The sequence below is a fragment of the Pteronotus mesoamericanus genome, unplaced genomic scaffold (assembly GCF_021234165.1).
Source record: "Pteronotus mesoamericanus isolate MK-2021 breed Mesoamerican mustached bat unplaced genomic scaffold, CSHL_Meso_final scaffold_118, whole genome shotgun sequence".
Taxonomy (NCBI): domain Eukaryota; kingdom Metazoa; phylum Chordata; class Mammalia; order Chiroptera; family Mormoopidae; genus Pteronotus; species Pteronotus mesoamericanus.
Genome location: NW_026555301.1, coordinates 7674732 through 7695100, shown reverse-complemented (window position 1 = coordinate 7695100; position 20369 = coordinate 7674732). Strand labels below are relative to the sequence as shown.

The window sequence follows — 20369 nt, the reverse complement described above, 5'->3', positions numbered from 1 at the left end:
GTCAATAAATATAATAGACCACATAAACAATGAAAGACAAAAACTACATGATCATATCAATAGATGCTGAAAAAGCAGTTGATAAAGTACAGAGCCCATTTATGATAAAAATACTCAGCATTGTGGGAATAGAGGGAGCATATCTCAACATAATAAAGGCCATATACGAGCACCTACTGCCAACATCATACTCAAAAGGCCAAAAATAAAAGCTTTCTCCCTAAGATCAAGAATAAGACAAGGATGTCCACTTTCACCACTTTTATTCAACAGAGTATTGGAAGTGCTAGCCACAGCAATCAGACAAGAAAAAGAAATAAAAGGCTTCCAAATGGGAAATGAGGAAGTATAACTGCCATTGTTTGCAGACGACATGATAGTGTACATAGAAAACCCAAAAGGCTCCACCAAAACACTACTCGACCTAATAAGTGAATTTGAAAAATAGCAGGACAGAAAGTCAATATTCAGAAATTGAAAGCATTTTTGTAAACTAACAATGAAATGTCAGAAAGAGAAACTAGGAAAAAAAAATCCCATTTGCTATAGCAACAAGAAAAATGAAGTTCCTAGGAATAAACTTAACCAAGGAGTTAAAGACCTGTACTCAAAAAACTATGGAACACTGAAAAAAAATTAAGGAAGATACAAACAAATGGAAGCTTATACCATGCTCATGTACTGAAAGAAACAACATCATTAAAGAGTCCATACTACTCAAAGCAAACTATAGATTAAACGCAATACCTATAAAAATACTAATGATGTATTTCACAGATTTACAAAAAATATTTCCAAAATTTATATGGAATCAAGAATGACCCTGATTAGTCTCAGTACTTTTGAAAAAGAAGAACAAAGTAGGAGGGGGTCCCAATACCTGATATCAAATTATATTACAAGGCCACTTTAATCAAAACAGTTTGGTACTGGCATACGAACACATGCATAAACCAAAGGAACTGAATGGAGAGCCCAGAAATAAACGCATGTTTCTATGGTCAGTTAATATTTGACAAAGGGGGCAGAAGTATAAAATGGAATAAAAATAACCTCTTCATCAAATGGTGCTGGGAAATCTGGAATAGTACATGAAAAAAAAAAATGAAACTAGACCACCAGCTTACACCATACACCAGATTAAACTCAAAATGGATAAAAAAGTTAAACATAAGCCACAACACCATAAAAGTCCTAGAAGAAAACATAGGAAGGAAAATTTCAGGTACCCCATGCAGCAATATTTTTGCTGATACATCCTCTAGGACAAGGGAAATAATGGAAAGAATAAACAAATGGGACTATAGCAAATTAAAAAACTTCTGCACAGCTAAATAAAACATCATCAAAATGAAAAGGATAGCAACCGTAGGGGAAAACATATTTGCCATGATACCTCAGACAAGAGTTTGATTGCAAAATATATAAAGAATTCATACAACTCAACTCCAGGAAGAGAAACAATCCAACTAAAAAATGGGCAAAGAGCCTGAACATACACTTCTCCAAGGAGGACATCAGAGGGTCCATAGACATATGAAAGGATGCTCAACATCATTAGCCATCAAAAGAGATGCAAATTAAAACCACAATGAGATACCACCTCATACCAGTCAGAATGGCTATCATTAACAAATCAACCAAAAACAAATGCTGGTGAGGATTTGGAGAAAAGAGAACCCTAGTCTGGTGTTGGTGGGAATGCAGACTGGTGCAGCCACTGCAGAAAACAGTATGGAAATTCCTCAAAAAACTAAAAATTGAACTGCTTTTTGATCCAGCAGTTCTACTGCTGGGATTATACCCTAAGAATCCTGAAACACCAATTCAAGAGAACCTGTGCACCTGTACATTCATAGCAGCGTTATTTACAATAGCCAAGATGTGGAAACTGCCTAACTGCCCCTCAGTAAATGAGTAGGTCAAAAAACTGGTACATTTATACAATGGAGTACTATGCAGCATAAAGAAAGAAGGAACTCCTACCTTTTGTGACAACATGGATGGAACTGGAGAGTACTAATGTAAGTGAAATAAGCCAGGCAGTGAAAGACAAATACCATATGATCTCACCTATAAGCAGAACCTAATAAAGCAAACAAACAACAAAGCACAATAGAACCAGAGGCATGGAAACAAGGAACAGACTGACAGGGACCTGAGGGGGGAGGGCGGAGGGAGGAAAGAAGTGGAAGGTTATAGTTAAAAAACAAGTATAAATGACTTATGGACGTGAATAACAGGGTGGGTATTGACTATGGACTGGGGTATGTGTGGTGTAGGGGAGAGCAATGGGAGAAAATTGGTACAACTGTTATAGAACAACATTTAGATAAAAGAGTTAGATATTATGCTCATTGTGCTTGATCAATATTAAAGCAGCCAGAGTGGTTTCACTAGCAATTTAAAACTATTTTATTGGTTTGACTACATTTTCGTTTAATAACATTATGATACACGTGTAGGGGGACAAGTGATATCCCAGCTTTAGGGAGGCCAGAGTAGGTGGCCACTGTGGATAGGTGATTTCGTGGCATGATGTTGTGGCATGATGTTCGTGGCAAGACACAAGCTTGGAAGTGAGGCTTCTGGATGTAGTAGCTGTATGATTTGGACATATCATTTAATATGCACGATTCCTAAGGTTTACCTTTAAGGATGAAATAAATATGCAGTTTCACAGCAGAGTGACTGTGTGTTCACGTGTGCTCAATAAGTAGTAGCAGGGTCAGAATTATTTTCACAAAATTGATCTATTTACAACAAAAACTATTACAAGAACTTGCAGTTTTCCCACTGATACCTTGATATGCTATAAACAATACATTGTTGTTCATCTAAATATCAACCTCTGAGCCTATAGATTACACCAACCTACATTCCTATGGAGTTAGTGGTAAGTGGTAACTTAAACCTGAGTACAAAGTATTTACCTTGTACTTGAATATTACAGGACTAAGACTAGTTTTAGGATGGATTTGGATCAGTAGCTGCTCACTCACACTGAGTGATTACAGGAACATGAGGAGGTGTGTCCAAGAACATCTTTCCTATCAGCTTACTGATGCTTGAAAGGTCAGAATTAGGGGATAATTTATTTAACTTTGTTTTCTGTTAATTAATCTCCTTGGATTAAATTTTATAGCTATTTAGTGAGAATAATTTTATGAGCACTTTTTCTAAAAAGGGAAGGGATGAGGGAAATGGGTGAGATGACTAGGGAGAGTGAGATGGTTTGATATGTCGGGGTTGTCAATGCAAACTTTGCTAACTATACTATTCCATCTGTGGTAGTTGGGTATGAGAACTCAGTGGTCACAGGCCTCTGAATTTAAATCTGGAAATGTGCAGCATATATTTGCAGGTATATAATGTACTGAGAGGTTTAGTTTCAGAGCTAGCCATGATTTATTCAAAAGTTGTGGTTTTGTTTTCAGGTTTAAGTTATCACTTACCACTAACTCCATAAGAATGTAGGTTGGTGTAATATTTCTGGAAAAGAATTTGGTAATATGTTCAAATTAACAGTTTTTTTATTCACTTTGAAATATTCTTTTTTTAAAAATCTTCATCCAAATATATGTTTTTTATTGCCTTTTAGAGAGAGAGTAATGGAGAGAGAGAAACATTGATGTGAGAGCAAAGGATTGATTGGTTGCCTTCCATACACACCTGGATCAAGGATCATATGCACCCAGACCAGGGACCAAACCCGCAACCTAGGTATGTGCCCTGATGGGGAATTGATCCAGTAACTCTTCAATTACAGGACAGCACTCCAACTGACTGAGCCACATTGGCCAAGGCTGAAATATTCTTTGACACATTTATTCAACTTCTAGGAATTTCTTCTTCTAAAGGAATACTCAGAAATTCTGGAAAAGATGTAAGAAATGTTCATATTGGCATATATTACTTATAAACACACCCCCACACAAAGGAAAATAGCATGATATCTAACAATAAGGAAACATTTAAACAAATTATGGTACATCCATGAAATAATATTCAGTATTTTAAAATATGTCATAAAGAATTCTTGATGACTTGAGGAAATGTTAAGTGAAACAAAAGAGGTTACAAAGAAGCATGCAGTGCCATCTGTGTTGAGAGGACTACTATGGCACTGGGCTTGATGCCGCTTCCATGCCCAGGATGGGTGAATGAAGGGGCCAAGATTTAAACATGGCAGACACAATTTTAGCAAGCATCTACTGTTCTTGCCTAACCAGGGTTCCTCTGCCTTCATTTGGTTGTAGAAACACTCTTTCCTCTGGGGAGCCCATTACATGAGGGTGGGCACATGATTCAACCCTAATTAATTAGAGCACCCCATTACCTTGCTTCAATGATTGGATCTCGGTGAACCCATGGTCAGCCTGGGTCAAGTTCTCCCAGGACCTTGGGAAAGATGCAGTCTTTCATTAAAGGTGCAAAATAGGAAGCTAGAGCAAACAGGAGCCATGGGTGGCCTCTGGAGAGGCCCTGACTGAGAATCAGATGCAGTTAAGGCAGGCAAGTCGGAGCATGGCATGAAGAGAGATAGACAGGAATGTGACACTTTTGCTAAAGACGTGGCTTCAGACCTGCCTAAAGCTGCATCCCATCCCTGAAATTTATAATCCTCGAAAAAGAACCTTGAGGGTTTTTTTGTTTATTTATTAAAAATATTTTTCTTTATTGATTTTGGAGAGAGAGGCACCAATTTGTTGCTCCATTTATTTATTTCATTGGTTGATTCTTTATGTGCCTTGACTGGGAATCAAACCTGCAGCCTTGGTGTATGGGGACAATGCTCTAACCAACTGAACTAACTGACCAGGGCAGGTATTTTGGGATCTTAGATGCTTAGTTGTGGGCTATTTGTGATTGGCTGCTGAAATGAATGGAAACAGTATCAATTTGCGCTAACCAAAATTCTGTGTCCAGGAAGGTGGCCAACCTGTGTAATTAGTGAAAATATGTATGACATTGTGCTGGCTCCTGGGCATCGGACTCTGAGGAGGGGATTGGCTAGCTGGGAGTGTCTGGAGGAAAGCAGCCAGAATGATGAGGGGACTCATAGCCACAGCATTTGAAAAATGGTTGACAGAACCATGGCTGTCTGGCTTAGTCAAGAAAAGTGTGGTAGGAAATCTGCCTTACGATAGGACTTGAAAACTGCTTTCAGATTAGATTCATGTGGAAGAGGACAGTGGCCGGTTTTGCACACATGGGAGGAGTGAGCTGGGCTAAGGGAAGAAGACTGCTAGGACCTAGGTCTCAGCTCAGTGCAAGATGCAACTTTCTAAAATTCAGCATGGTCCAAAGAGGCTGCCCAGGAAGGCAGTGAGTTCAAGAGAATTGGAAAATCCTTTGGCAAGAATGTAGTAGAGTGATTTTCTGAGACTGGTTTACTCGTCAGGGCACTCCCCCAGATATTCTACAATTCTATAAAAAGGCTCTTGCTTTAATTGAAATTAGTTGACAGCTAGCAGAGAACAAGTTGCCACTTAACAATTTTGTCCTAATCAAGGATTGGCTTTGATTCTAAATTTTTTATCACTCCTTCAGTGGCCAAGTGACTTGAAGGGAGAGTCTTGTCCCAAACGCTGAAACAGAATGAGTTGGAGTTTCTACCATTCTTCACAGACCTTGTTCTCTCAAATCACACCTGGCTATTTGGGCTTTCCTGTGTTTTTGGTGGGTGAAAATTTTATGGCCATGGTGAGGTGGGAATGACCACAAATTTAACCTGCAAAGTCAGTAGGAACTATGGCAGCCTAAAATGTCCTGTTTTATAAGTGTGAGTCCTTTTTTCCTATGCCTACAGTCAGATAACCATGGGAAATTTGATCCCAGTGAGGGTCCAAGCTTTGTTTAATTCATAGTCATATTCCCGGTGTCTGGCTCAGAGGTTGGCACATAGTAGGACCTCATCGAGTATTTGGTGAATGAAAGCAGGAAAGATCCTTAGTGGTCTTTGAAATCATCTTGTCTGTGTCCCTTATCTTCTAGGGGAGACACTGTGGCTCAAAGAAGTAAAATAATTTGCCCACATTTGCACAGCTAGCTAACAGCAGAACTGGGTTACCTGATACACAGTTTTCTCTTCACAACAGGGGACTTAAATGGAATGGCGAGATTTTTAAATGCTGCTTCTGTATCAGCCGTTTATTGTGGGCACATCTGAATCTGGCTCTGTACTTTAGCAGAAGTGTTCTGGGGCTCTGGGAGTTAGCAGCAGCCATCCTAGGAGCCTGTTCAGTGTCTTTAGAGCCTGGCATCTGGTGGGCTCCATACTTAGCCCCTTAAGCCATCCTTCTCTTCCCTTTGAGAAATGATTATTGGCAGGGAGCATGCAATATAAATAAACCAGTCAGGACAAAACAGTTTTTATAATTTTTATATTTTAACTTATTGTGTTAGTTTTCAGTTGCTGACTAACATTACCACAAACCTAGTGACTTAAAACAACACCCATTGGTAGGGACACAGACCATAATTGCAGGCACGGTGTGTAGGTGGTTCTCTACTCAGGGGTTCATCTGAGGCTGCCATCAAGGGCCAGTTATTGAGGGCTGGGGTCTTATCTGAGGCTCAGAATCCTCTTCCAAGTTCAGATGGTTGAGGTAGAATTCCCTTTCTTCAGCTGTAGGCCTTAGGGCTCACTTTGAATCTATGCCTTATCTGCCACTAGCGAAAGTAAATTCATTTTTAAGAGCTTATGTGATTAGATCAGGCAACCTGGACAGCATCCCTCTCTTAAAGTATAATGTAACCCAATCACAGAGGTAAAATCTCATCCTGTCCACAGTTTCCACCCACTCATAGGGTGGCACAGGATATATGTGAGGGATATTTGGGGTCATCTGAGAGTTCTGCCCATCCCACTTATTTAACAGACATATTCTTGTATTTTCCTTTTTCTTTTCTCCTCAATTTAAGCAGGTAAATTGGCTGAACTTCAATGGATTAACAAGGCCTGTGGATTGGCTGAAAATAGAATAACCTGTGCATTTTTCTCGCTTATGATTTTCAAAAGTCTAGGCCTGTAGGGGAGCTTGGGGGTTGCCTGGGAGAGGAAAAGAGGAGAAAGGATTTGTGGATGAAGATAGTACTCTATAAATAGGAGAGGAGAAGTTTTCCTGTGTAGGAAAAACTGAGATAACTGTGGGCCAAGAGCAGGAGCTCCCAGGCCCTACTTTCTGGAAGAACCACCAGGAGAGTGGCCGAAAAAGACTGAGAAAGTGGAAACATATGCAGCCACAAGAAAGACTTCTGCATCAAGGCACAGGCACTGGTTAGGTGCTGTATCTCAGGTGGCCACGTGAATGGTGACAATAGACATCACTGCAGAAACATGTGTGACCCCTGCCTCAGCATTTACAAATACCCCAGAATGGTGCTGAAATTTGGAAAGAGGGCATCCTCAAGAACTGCAGTTAAGTTTTCCACCAACCCTGCAGAATGGAAGCTTACAGTCAGAAATTACATTGAATTATAGAAAATAAAACTATAATTATTGCACATCTGAATGTGGATAGGATTCACACTCCCTACACAATAAAAAGGATGGGATGACATTTCAGGAAAAATATACAATACTAAAGATAGTATATAGATGTGTAGATTCAGAAGGGGTGTGTGTGTGTGTGTGTGTGTGTGTGTGTGTGTGTGTGTTATGGGGGTGGCCCTAATACACATAGGTATATGTTACTACACATATACATATACATATATCAGTATATACAGGGTGAGGGCAAAAAATAAGTTTACAGTTGTTTGTATGGAAAATAATATGATAATTAATAAATAATACAAGAATAAACTATTTCACATACTTACAACGGTAAACCTACTTTTGCCCCATCCTGTATATACATGTATATATCAGCAATGCTGATATATAATATATCCACATATATACAGGCATATCTCAGAGATAATTCAGGTTTTGTTCCAAACCATCGTAATAAAGTGAACATCACAATAAAGTGAGTGGTAATCTTTTTGCTAGGGGAGGGGGAGAAGGGACAGTCATGCTTTTAATTTGTAAAAGAAAAAAGGCAACAGTTATAAAGTGCAATAAAGTGGAGTACAATAAAATGAGGCGTGCCTATATTTATGTAGCACTTTATACTTCAAGTATTTAATTTAACCAATTATCTGACAGCCAACTTATAAATCAAATGAAATAAATAGAATGTCTACTTTGATTCTTGTGACATGAACTGGACTTTGCAGAGAACCTCTGAGGGTGAAGTTCAGAATCCAGACCTCAAGTGCCACTATATGTCCCCAACTCTCCAGGTGAAATAGTTTTAATGGACATCAAGGGCAGCTTCCAAGGGGCACCACCTTATCTATGGAAACATCCTCCCGGGTACAGGCTCTTGTCCTCATGTCTGTGTGAGCATGTCTAAATGGGTGTATATACCTCAGGTCTTCTTCAGTACCAGCTGGTCATTCATTTAGGAGAACCGAGTCAAGACCTTCTGTGTGGCAGAAGGAAGACTTGTGAAGTGTTTGGGGGTAGTAGAGTGCCATAGTTCCTCTCTGCTATTCCCAGTCTGAGGGAGGTGTCAACACTGCTGGGTGTCTTTCATTGCAAAAGTCCTCCTACATCCAATAAATTTCCCCTCTTCAAAACTTTTCCATTTTAATGTATGACATTGTGCACTGATTTAAGTATGCAACTAATGAATTTTAATATGTGCATATACCCCTGTAACCACACCCATATCAAAATATAGAACATTTCTTACTCTTCACCAACATTCTCTTTTGCCTCTTTCCTATCTAATGCCACCTAAACTACTGTTCTTTTATCGCCACCAATGATCTTCTCCTATTTTGAAACTTCACTTAAATAAAATCATAATTATTCTTTTGCACTTACTTTCCATCACTCAAATAAGGTTCTGTGATGTTCATCTATGTTGCATGTGCCCACAATTAAAAATTTTTAATCTATGTAGTCTTTCATTATATGAGTGTACCACAATTTCTTTATTCTTTATTCACTGATGGACATTTGGGTTGTTTCTAGTTTTTTAAAATTTTTAAAAATATTAATGAATAAACTGTTATGAATATCTTGTACTTACCTTTTGGCCAACATTTGCACTTATTTCTCCTATCCTCCTAAGAGCAGAATTTCTGGGTATGCAAGTTCTAGCTGTTTCACAACCTTGTGAACATTTAGAATTATCAGTCTTCTTAATTTTCACACTTCCAGTTGATGTGTTATTTCATTATGGTTTTAAATTATATTTCCCTAATGAGTTGAGTACCTTTTCAAGTGCTCATTGGCCACTTAGTATCTTCTTTTTAAAGAATATTTACAAGTAGTTTGCCTTTTTTTTTTTTAATGGAACACCTTTCCTTAAAGCAAGCTAGATGAGGGGATTATATCCTCTACAGACAATGATGTATCAGTTAGAAAAGCAGAACCTTTGTAAGTGACATGGAAGCGGAATTTATTATAGGCAATAGTGACAAGCTTGTGAGAGGTTGTTGAGTCTGTGTCTGGCACGCTGGCAGGCAGGGAGGAAAACTAGTCATGAAGTAGAGGAGAGCAAGGACAAATATCACGCAGAGGGGCAACCTGGAGGCCACAAAGACAAAACAAACTGTGTCTGTTTTTAGTCAGTTCAACTTCAGTGATGCAGGCAATGTGTGGAAGAGGCTAGTGTCCTTTGGCAAAGGGCTGTATGTGCTCCAACTTGACCCAGGACAAAGGGCCAAGAGGATAAAGGGAGAGGTCAGGGACACATGTAGACTACACAGTGCCTGGCGCCCCATGCTCCCCTTGTAGAGGACCAGCCACTGCGTGTCTTCCTCCCTACATAATGTACACACTTCCTCTTGTGGCATCCCTAACCTGGAACCCCACAGGAAAGGAATTCTGGGAAGCATGGATCCAGTGTTGACACCAGAGAGTCTGTCCCTGTTGGTAAGGAAAAGAAAAGGACTGAAGAAAGCTAATATTTATTGAGTACATTTTGGGCCAGGTACTGTCCTAAATACTTAACCTGAGGACAATTTATATCCTAATAGGGAGCTGGCTAGACCATGTGTTGGAAAGCAATGGGACATGAGGTTTGAGAGACCACTTTACACCCAGATGCTGGTCATTGCAACAGAGAGAGAGCCCCAAAGTTCAGGACAAGGCTCATTGAGCTCTGAGATGCTCTGCCACGGTGTGGGTTAACTTGGGTTTGGAGGGTGGGGCCTATAGGAACCAGAAGAGGCAGGAGTTGTGAACTGCTGTGGCCCTAACAGACTGAAGAGACTTTACTATCCTTTAATGTAAATGACTTGAAAATAATGTGTCATTGATCAGGAACTGTTCCATAATTTTTGTTAACTGATGTATAGATACCATATATAAGTATGTCTGGATGGATAATCTTTGAGGTAATTATTTACATTACTCCTTGCTGTATTTTCCTTCGAGGAGAGAGCATTTTTGTTTTTGTTTTGTGGGTTTTGTTTTGTTTTGTCCAAGGAGAGTATTACAGCAAGGCTGAAAGCAGAAATTGCCTGATAAAAACATTTTCCTTTCTGTCTCTTGTGGTTTTAAACCTAAATTCATAGGAGGAAGCGGGTGATTTGTAGATCCCAGGGAGGGTATATGTATATAGATGGGGACATGGCCAACCTCAAAACAGATTCTGTGATGCAGGAATTGTTATGCAGACTGAACACTGAGACAATCTGATGGTGAAGAGTAATGTGATGAAATATGCCCATGACATCTTCAAGGCATGTGGGACAGATCCCTCTCTCCTGGAGCTGAGCTAATCCATAGATTCCGGTCACCTGTATTTATCTACATGGAAGCTCTCACTTCCCCAGCATAACCACTCAATGTAAGCTGCTTTTTGCACTTCTTTCTCCCATTTTTAATTTAAATTAAAAGATAAAAAGAATAGGAAGAATCATTTTGGATAGCTTAAGTTTCATCTAAATGTTATGCATGAGATCCAAATAACAGAATTATATTCTCTGATTCACATTTATCTGTGGTCACTTGAGGCCCTCAGGATATTTTCCCCAACATTTGCTCATATTTCTCCTTTCTATTCCTGTCTTCTTAGATGACTGACCTTCTTCTATGAACTAAGTATGGTCAGGATATAACCAACACCAGGTAAACTGCAATAGATCCATATTGAGAAGGAATTTTTCTCGTTCTCCTCCTTAAAATCAGTTTCAGTTGATTTCCTTCCAATTTAGTGATATTTTAAACTTTATTCCAATATTAGACTCCATTAATTCCCCAAATATCTATTGAGTCTTTAGTGAGTGTCAGGCACAATTCTGTGTGCTGGGGATACACACTCTCCACTGTTCTGAGCAAAACAAAGTCCTGTTTGTCTGGGCTTCATTCTGGGCTCTTAGAGTGGATGTAGTAGATTACTAATGATCACGGTAAAGCTGATATATATTGTGTTGAATTTACAGAGAGCAAACATGTAACTAAATGCCTCCAACTCTTCCATTGCTATAATGAGTGTGCGTATGTGTTTGGAAGAGTGTGGGAGGCAACAGCTGAAATGGAAAACATATACAGGGAGGACAGAGTGGAAAATGCAGGGAAAGGTTCCTCTTATAGCTACATTCTAGAAATAGAAATAAAGATGCGCAGTTTCTAATTATAAATTAGGGAAGACAACAAGAAAAGGGAATGCAAGATTAATTAAGGCTCATCATAAGTGGTAAAATTGAGGTTAAGATTCAAAAACCCAGCTCTCAATTTAAAAGGGTTAAGTTGCACACAGAAATTATGCACAAGAGAAAGAGAAGAACAAATTGTTTTATGATTTTGGAAAAACTACTTTATTCTTCCCTGTCCCTGGGCAGTTTCTGGTTTAGAACAAAAAAGCCATTTCTCTTTTCACCCCAAGAGGGCAATAGCAGTTTCTCCAACCCCATAGCATGTGAGCTGCTATTAGTGTGACATGAATCTGTCTACTTTAAATGTATACTAGGTATATGCTTATCACCTTCCGATAACCTGTATTAAGCACTTATCAACTCACTGCTTATTTTAAAAAGTTTACTCTAGCAGTGAGATTCAAAGTTGTCCCACTAGTCGAAATGCTCCTCTGTTAGCCTAGGACCTGGGCATTCTCCACTGTGCTGGCAGAGTGTCTGGCATTGAGCAGATGCTGTAAATTGTTGCCGGGCTGAGACCAACTGAACTGGATGTCAAAACTGTAGGTAGGTGGCAGTATGGTTCAACTCCCAACTTTAAATGCAGCCAGTTTGGAATTTTACACCCACCTCTGTGGTCTGGAAACAAGTTTCTAAATCCTTCATCACCTCAGTTTTTCAGTGTAAAATGGGAAATTCATAGCTGCTACAGTTATTATGGGGAGTAAATAAAAACAATCTGTTATACTTAGTACAGGCCTTGGCACATTTGCTCCCAACAAGTGAAAGTTATATTACATATGAGCTCTTACCAAACTCTACATAACAATTACTATGATAGTTGAGGAGAGCTGAGGGCTCTTTAAATGAAGCTGAATAAAGCCGGCATTTCACCAACTAAAAAGTTACTGATAAATTAATTGTAGATTTCAAAAGACTATTTTCTGATGTTTTGAAAGGATGAGGTGGTTAACTTGGGGAGTACAGGCTGAATTTGTTACCTCTTTAATTTGCTGCACCTGTTAGGCCTTGTCTGAAACCCTTAGAATATTTTGGCAGAGCGGAATTGTCTAATTTTGGTGACTGTAATAAAATTGGGTTAAAATGCTCATATGCTATAACAGTGACCAAACCCCTAACAAACGTTAGGTTGGCTGATGTCAGTGCTAGCACTTTTGAAGGGCAAAAAATGCATGCTGCCTGCACTCAAGTGGAGTTAAGTCCTAATCGGTCTTCAGAAGAGTAAAGATATTGGTCCTTCAAGAAGAGTCGTAGCGGGAAGAATTCAACTGAACCTCCAGTCTGAAGCCATTTCCCTTATAAAGGGAGGAGATCCTAAAGGGGTGACTTCGTGGGGTCAGAAGGAGCCCCGCGGGGCTGGCTTCCCGAGGATTCACCTGTCCCATCCTAAGCTCTACGATGCGTCTTCCGGCTTGTGCACTGAACAGGCAGGCTGTTTGGAGGCAGCCCCTAGCCGGCAACCGCAAGCTGGCTCTTCCCGGCGCCACAGCCTGCAATCTCTCCGCACTTGGAGTTCCCCGTCCGGCCGGCGGTGGGCGCGCGCCCCGCGAGGCCCGAGCCCACTGCCGCGTGCACAGCCGGTCGGCCCCGAGGAGCCCTGGGGTCCCGCGGCCTTGGCGCCCTCAGGCTCCCAGCTCCCTGCCCGCAGCCTCTAGAGGTCGGTTCGGTCTGTGCGCGCGGGTCGGGGTCGGCCCACCGTCGCCAGTACCGCGGTCCCCAGCGGCCTGGCTGCAGGCCGGGTCCCCACCGCGGAGGGGGATGGGGAGGGAGGAGAGACGAGGAGTTGGAGACAGACACTGCCTCCGCGAGCACAGTGACGGCAGGAGACAGACGGCGGCGGCAGGAGGCGGGAGACTCCCCCCTCTGGCGACGGGAGGCGGGACAGATCCCTCGGAGGCCGCAGCACTGTCTCCATTCTACCCCCTGCCCTGAGGCTGCGGGCCGGGCCGGGCGGGACAGGCAGGCGAGTGCGGCTGGCCCTGCCCGTCCCGCGCGCCCCCGCGGCCGGCCGGGGTTCCCCTGCGAGCCGGGGAGGCGCCGCTGCCGCCGCCGTCGCCGCCAGATAGGCTGCGAGTCACTGGGAAAGTGAAAGGGGGGCGAGGAACGCGGGGGAGGCCACGGTCTAAGGTCCCGGCTCTTAAAGAGACCCGGGGCGCCGCGCCCCCCGTTGTGGCGGCCCTGCGCCCGGCAGGGCCCGGTGGCCCCGTGAGCCGCACTGCGGGCGGTCCCCAGTCTCTGCTCAGGAGGGGCAGCCGCAGGTGAGTAGGAACCCGAGGTGGCTGATGTGGTAGTGGCGTCTGGCTCAAGTTCAGCGCTGCGCTGAGGACCGGGGCGGGGCGGGGCGCGGCGCGGCGCAGGGGTGGTGGGGGACGCAGGGACAGGACGCTTCGGGAACGGGACGTTCGCGAGCCTGCGCCTCGGCGAGTGCCTAGGAGACGAGTGCGCGAGGTCTGTGAGACAGTATCTCCAGTGGGCACCGCGAGTGGGAGTGTCTGATGTGGGAGGGCGACCCCGCTGCCTTTGCGGGTGTGCTTTGATGGAGGTACACTGCCGCCCCCCACAACGTTTTCTATTTCCCGGTGCCCCAACGCGGGTTGTCCTGCGATTGAGAGACTTAATTCTGTACCTCCCGGAGGCCGGGGTGAGCATGGGGGTGGCCGCTCAAACTGAGGTCGTGGCTCCCTTGGGCCTCTCGGTCGGGGGACTGGAGGTCAGAGGGAAGAGGGAAGATTGTGCTGGACCTTGCAGGGGAGTTTGCGGAGAGGAAAGGGAACGGACGCGGACAGTGCTGAGGACCCTGCGTCCTGCAGCCCTGCGTCCTGCAGCCCTCAGCCCCTGCACCCTGCAAATCCTAGGATTTGCCTCACCCGGCGTCTGTCCCGGTTCCCCCGCGCGCGTTGACGTCGGTCGCGGGGCCGCCCGGAGCTCCCGGCGTTGGCTGGGAAGTCGATTGTTTCGGGCGGCTGCTGTTACACTTAGGCTCTCCGAGCTCTGGAGGAAGCAAGCGTGTGTTGAATTTCTCTTTGACCCTCACGGTAGAATAAACAGGAAGCAACGATCGCCCAGTTCGGGTCCCACACTTGCCTTTGTTGTGGGTTCAGCCAACACGACGGTGAGGAGGCTTCCTCGGGACCCCATCCAATTGGGCCGCCCAGGGTGGGGTTGGGAGCGCGCTCTGTAAGCACGCTGATCGGAGGCAGTGGGCTCTGTTCAGGTTAATTTGCTGTGAGGGCACTTGCTTGTTTTTAAACTTTTTTTTTTTTTAATTGGAAAAGAAAGAGGTTGCCTAATGAGGCAGAGATTTTGAGGAGGACGACATGATGCGTGCTGGGTGGGTGACACCTGGAGAAGGCGCATGGTTCGGTTGCCCTATTTCTCGGGTTTTGCTACAGGGCACCGTGCTGATGTCAGGACTGTAAAAAACTCTTTAAAGCAAGTAGGGCTTCCTCGCTCCTACTACCCAGGAATAGGAATGATTACTGAGAGGCAATGGCCACATAAACTAGCTCAATTTTTATTTTTCTTAGTCTTTTAATTAGATAGAATTGGATAATTTTGATTTGCTACTTTTCCTCTGTGACCCATCTATTTCCTTCTTTTTCTTATTATTTTGGCAGCTTGTCCCTGGACCCCTTCACTTATAGTTTAGTGCTGCTTTCAATATTAATTATGATTCTGATATCAATTGATGACCTACTGTGTGCTTGGCATTGTGGGATGTGAGGTGAGATTAGTTGTACAGAGTGCTGATTCAGAGAACTACTGTTAGTTTCTTGCAGTGGAGATGGGTAGAGATGGTGAACAGCCTTGGTTCTTCGGCCTTGGCTGGCATGGAGGTTGGGACTGGGTCTGGGAAATGTCCCTGTAAGGTGGCCCTTTCCTCTTGCTTGGCTAGCCAAGGAAGGTATTTTCCCATTTGTATCTCCCCCAGAGCTTCAGGACTGAGTATTGAATTACCGGAAAGATTCAGTAGAGTCTGCACGGAGAAGCTGCCATTGCATCAAGTCATGTTCTGCATTTTGCATATGAGTATTTAGTCTTTTCTATTATATATACTGAGTTTATTGTCATCAGTACATCTGCCTTTGTACTTTGCAGAATTCTCTCGAAACATATTCTTTATGTTCAGTGAAGGATCATAATGTAAAACTTGAGTCATTACATTGACAAATGTGTAGATCAGACTATTACCCATGTACATTTATTGAATTATAATATTTTATTTCCTATCAGCCCTTGAATACCATTGAGTGGTCCTTGCAAAGCAGGGGGTAAATTCTTCCTGATCTCTGAAAACTTAATTCTTTTGAAGGCTTCATGTTACTATTGACATTTGAACACATTGTTAGGAATTAGGTGCCAGACTGTAAATGTCAGTAAGGGATTATTTGTTGTAATGGAGTTGTAGCTACATCTATCCCTTATTTTAAAATGCCCCTCTAATTTTCTAACATTCTGCTGTTGCCTTTGGAAAAATTTGCCCTCATTGGCCACATTTCTAGTTTGTGTAGGTTTATATTTATGATGGAGAAAACTATTCCCAGGAGGATTTTGGGGCTGTCTCTTGAATTCTCTTAGGGGCTTGATTTGCATGACCACAGTCCTGCAGAGGAACCTGGCCAGTGCCAACTGCTTCTTAAGGGATTTTGTGCCAATTTGTTGGATTCAAAGTCCACCCCCCGAGTGTGTGTGTGTGTGTGTGTGTGTGTGTGTGCGCGCGCGCGCACAAATATTTATTTCCTCCCAACTGTTGACAATGTCCTAAGAATAGTATTTGTGTGTGGTGCACTGAGAACAAGGACCCATCGGCAGAGAAGTTTACAATTTGGGACTGTAATATGGTCTTGGTCAACTTAGCAGCCTGGCAGAGCAGCCTTGGGGGCTAATAGGACACTGTCTATTTTTTATCTGGGGCCTGTGGAGGGAGGGACAACTCCCAGCCGGACAGAATATAAAGAGTGAGAGTGACTTTTGCTCTCTGAAGGTAGTTTCTGGCCTGCTATCGAGTAGAAACCACAAAGCTCTTTCTGGATCCTTTTGTACTCTCCCAGCATGTAGTAAGTCCAGCATTTAGTCACCCCATGGTCTGGGCAGGGGTGTTGCTCTGTGTCACCATGTAAAACTACTCTCAGGACTCAGGGCAGGGACATTTCGACTGTGACTGGTTAGACCTTTCTGTTAGCCCTCACCATGTTTCTCTTCATCTATCTTCTGAATCTAGGCTTATGAAGTCTCTATGACGTGTCTGTCCTTTCTGGATGACAGTTAATAGAGAAGAAAGGAAACTCAAGGAGTGACAGATCATTCCATGTTAAACTGGAAAATTTTTAGAAGTATTTAATATACTTTATATAGACTCATGGGCTATTAAATATGAAGTGGCAAAATAGCTACATAGTCCCAAATTGCCTTTTCCTCCCTTCTTCCCCCTCCTCCTCCCTTCCTCCTTCCATTCTTTCCTTCCATTTTTTAGGTCTCAGAAAACTCGCTTGGAAGCCATTATTATCTGATATTAAAGTGACTGTCTGCCTACATGGGATTTGTTACTCTAGAATTACACCTTGACCTATATTATGAATGTGCATGAAAGGTGAATCTTAAGTTTTAAAATAGGAATGTAAAGCTTCTGTCTTCTGGTTGAAAATTTAGGCCGCATGACCTGCCACTTTTTAGGGAGTTTTTTTTTTGTGTGTGTGTGTGGCATCATTTGCCTCAGTGTTAAGCAGCTAAAGGAAATAGCCAAGTGCCTGTACTATTAATTGATATAGAAATATTTGGTTTATATTTCCAATTAATTGTTTTTTTCCTCTACCACAGGAGGACTTGAAAATAATGTCTGTGTTGTCTCATATACATGTGATTTAAGTATAGATTGCTTTTCTTTGAATTCCCACTAAAAATGGTACTTTGGCCTTTTCAGCTGTTTTTGTGAGGACATTTCTTTCCACCAGACTTGTTTTCCAGATAGGTCTTGGAAATTTTGAAGAACATAGCTATAATTTCTACCTTGATTGGCAGCTGAGAGCTTTCCTGGACAAAAATAAGGCAACAGAGTGCCAAATGTTTGACTTTTCTAGAATAAAACTCTGAAGGGTATGCAAAAAGTCCTCTGGTTAATATATTGGCATTCCCAGAACCCACTAAAACTCAGGCAGCCTGCCAGACACCACTTAATGAGGATGCAGAATGTCTGGCTCAAATCCCCATGAGTAGAAGGGGGTGGGGAGCTGATGTCCACACCCTTTATTAATTTTTAATGACTGTACTTTTGTTTTTCAGATTTTGCTCTGTACCCCCTTCACAACTGGCCCCCAGCACATCCCCTCCCCCATCCATTTATTTACTCATTTGTTTGGCATTGGAAAAATGTTGAGACTTTCAAGGTTAAGAATCCTGCTGAGGGATCATTTCTGTTTGCCTAGTTCTTTTGTTGTTGATTTTCTTTCTTTTCCTCCTCCTCCTCCTTCTTCTTCTTCTTTTTTAAGAGGAAGAAAGAAAAGGAACAGAAAAGGAGATAACTTTTTTTTAAATGATGCTTTATTGTCTGCTGGAAAAGAAAAGCATTTATGAAACTTTAAGTTTGTCAGACAGTTTATATGACAGTGCAAGTTGGTGCCTGCCAAGCTCCAGACAGATTGCTAATGTTACATGACAAGGATAAATAAATTACCGCTGTCTGCAACACGCTTGCACTGCTAACGCACCCTGCAGCCTGGGGCCGGCAGAGTACATGCAAGGAGAGCCTGTTGGCTGTGCAGCTGCAGGGAAGACCTCTGCAGTAGCCTACAGTTCTGTGACAAGGTTCAGAAACAAAAAGGGGGTGTCTCTTGCTTTTATCTTTGGCAGTGCATCAGGGCAGCAGAATTCACATAGCAGCTCTGTGTCCTTAGTTTTGCTGGTGACTTTGTCCTCTTTGCCTTGCCCCTCCCCCTTCTTGGATCCCACCTTCTTCCTCATGAGGGGACCTGGCACCTATTCTTCCTCTCAGGGACCTGCTCCAAGAAACCAAACTTTGTTCTTATGTGGACCTGCTCAGGCCCTAAGATTTCTCAGAGCCAAGTTTCAAGCTGTTTATGGTTGCATTCGTTCTGCAGGTGCAGACATTGAGAACAAATTGTCTGAGATAAGTGTGGTACTGCCTTGGGAGGGGGCTGGGTGGCACTCCTTGGGCATAATGTACTTTCATCTCTGGCAATTTGGATAGTCAGCTGGCAGAGTGACAGGTGTAATGAACTTAATGGTCTTGGTCTAGTTGTTAGCGGACACACTGCTCATATAACAAAGCCACCTCCTAAACTGGGCCCCTGCCAAATGACTTGCTCTTCTCTTTGCAGACAGGATGCAGGGCCTGGACTACTCCAATGACGTTAAGATCAGGAATTGGTTGTGTGTGAGCAACATCTATGTGTCCTCATCCACATGCTGCCTAAATGCATATAGAATTTCTTTTCAAAGTAAGATTGTTCTATCCAGTTTGTGAAAACGATCCATTCCATCCACCCCAGGCCAGCCATCCTTCCATGAGAGGTGTGGCGAGGACCTTTTATATAAGTATGGGGATTCCTTGCTTCTGAGGTTTGCAGAATGGTTGTGCCTTGTTGGTTTCTGTGCAGAGGTCACCATCCTCCAGAAATGGGCTGGACCTGGCCGATGGTGGAGGAATGGGCAGGGATTATTTTCACTGTTGGTGGCGTCAAATTGGGGATGGAATTTCCATAGTAAAATCTCACCACTTCTAGAAGGTAGTTTGAATCCAGACTGCTTTCAGAAAGGCTCCTGAACCTCTGGTCACCCTCCACCAGGGCACTTGGTCAGAGAATATCAGCAGTGGTTCCAAACACTTTCATGTCACTGACTGTGTGTCAGGCTGTTCTTGGCGCTGCACACATATTAACTGATTTTAATCCTCACAGCAGCCTTGTGACTTAGGTACCATTCCCAGTTTGCTAGAAGGCAACAGGAAGCCCTGAAATTGCCCAAAGTTGCACCTCTTATAAATAAAGTATAGAATCTGACCTGGCTCAAGGAGTCTCTCCCTGGGGTCTGGGCTTTGACTCTGAAGTTGCCTGAGGCAGGGCCCAGGTCAGAAGTTCTTCCTCAGGGACTACTTACTAGCTGGGTGGAGGGGGACAGTGCCATTTTTCTCCTTGTTCCCATATAGTTCCCAGTGACTCTATCCAGCCAGCAAGCGCCTTCCTTCTTCCTGCCTTGGCTGTGACTCTGGTTTGTACTCCTCTTCCCCATTCTTATTTCTAACTTCTGCTTTTGGTGTCTATTTTGACTGTGGCCTCAATTTTGATAATTGGCCCTTAGTGGCTTTGTTTTTACCACACTGAGCCTCCAGTTCCTTGAAAGAAGGGAGTATTCTGCAGTGTTCCTTGCAAACCACTTCTGTTAGTTTTCTCTGCGTGTCAGAGAATCAGGACCTGTTTCTGGTTGATGAATCCAGCCCTGTGGCTCTTTGGGTGAGTTTGGAATGGACGAGCAGCCCCCGCCCCCCCCGCCCCCCCCGCCAGTTATCTGTTCCCTCAAAAGGATCAAAGCTTGTCCCAGTACTTGGAAACTACCTTTTTTTGTTTCCTTTGCTTCTCGCATTTGGGAAAAAAAATGACGAAATAATTGTCTTCAAGATTCTTTATTTTGCCCCATGGGAGGCATAGATTAATCAACCACATATATTGGCATGAACTTCTTGTGAAATATTA

The 20369-nt window shown here is 43.0% G+C and overlaps 1 protein-coding gene across 2 annotated transcripts in view; it reads left to right on the top strand.

Moving 5' to 3' along the window:
• The first annotated feature begins 13706 nt into the window (after positions 1 to 13706).
• Positions 13707 to 20369, top strand: part of LDLRAD4 (low density lipoprotein receptor class A domain containing 4) — a 658664-nt gene continuing 652001 nt past the window's right edge. The window contains exon 1 of one of the 2 annotated variants that reach the window (XM_054587317.1): positions 13707 to 13922. The gene's annotated coding sequence lies outside the window, so the exon portion shown is untranslated. Of the gene's footprint in view, positions 13923 to 14049; positions 14113 to 20369 lie in introns of those variants that run through there. The other variant, XM_054587316.1, reaches the window with a different exon arrangement.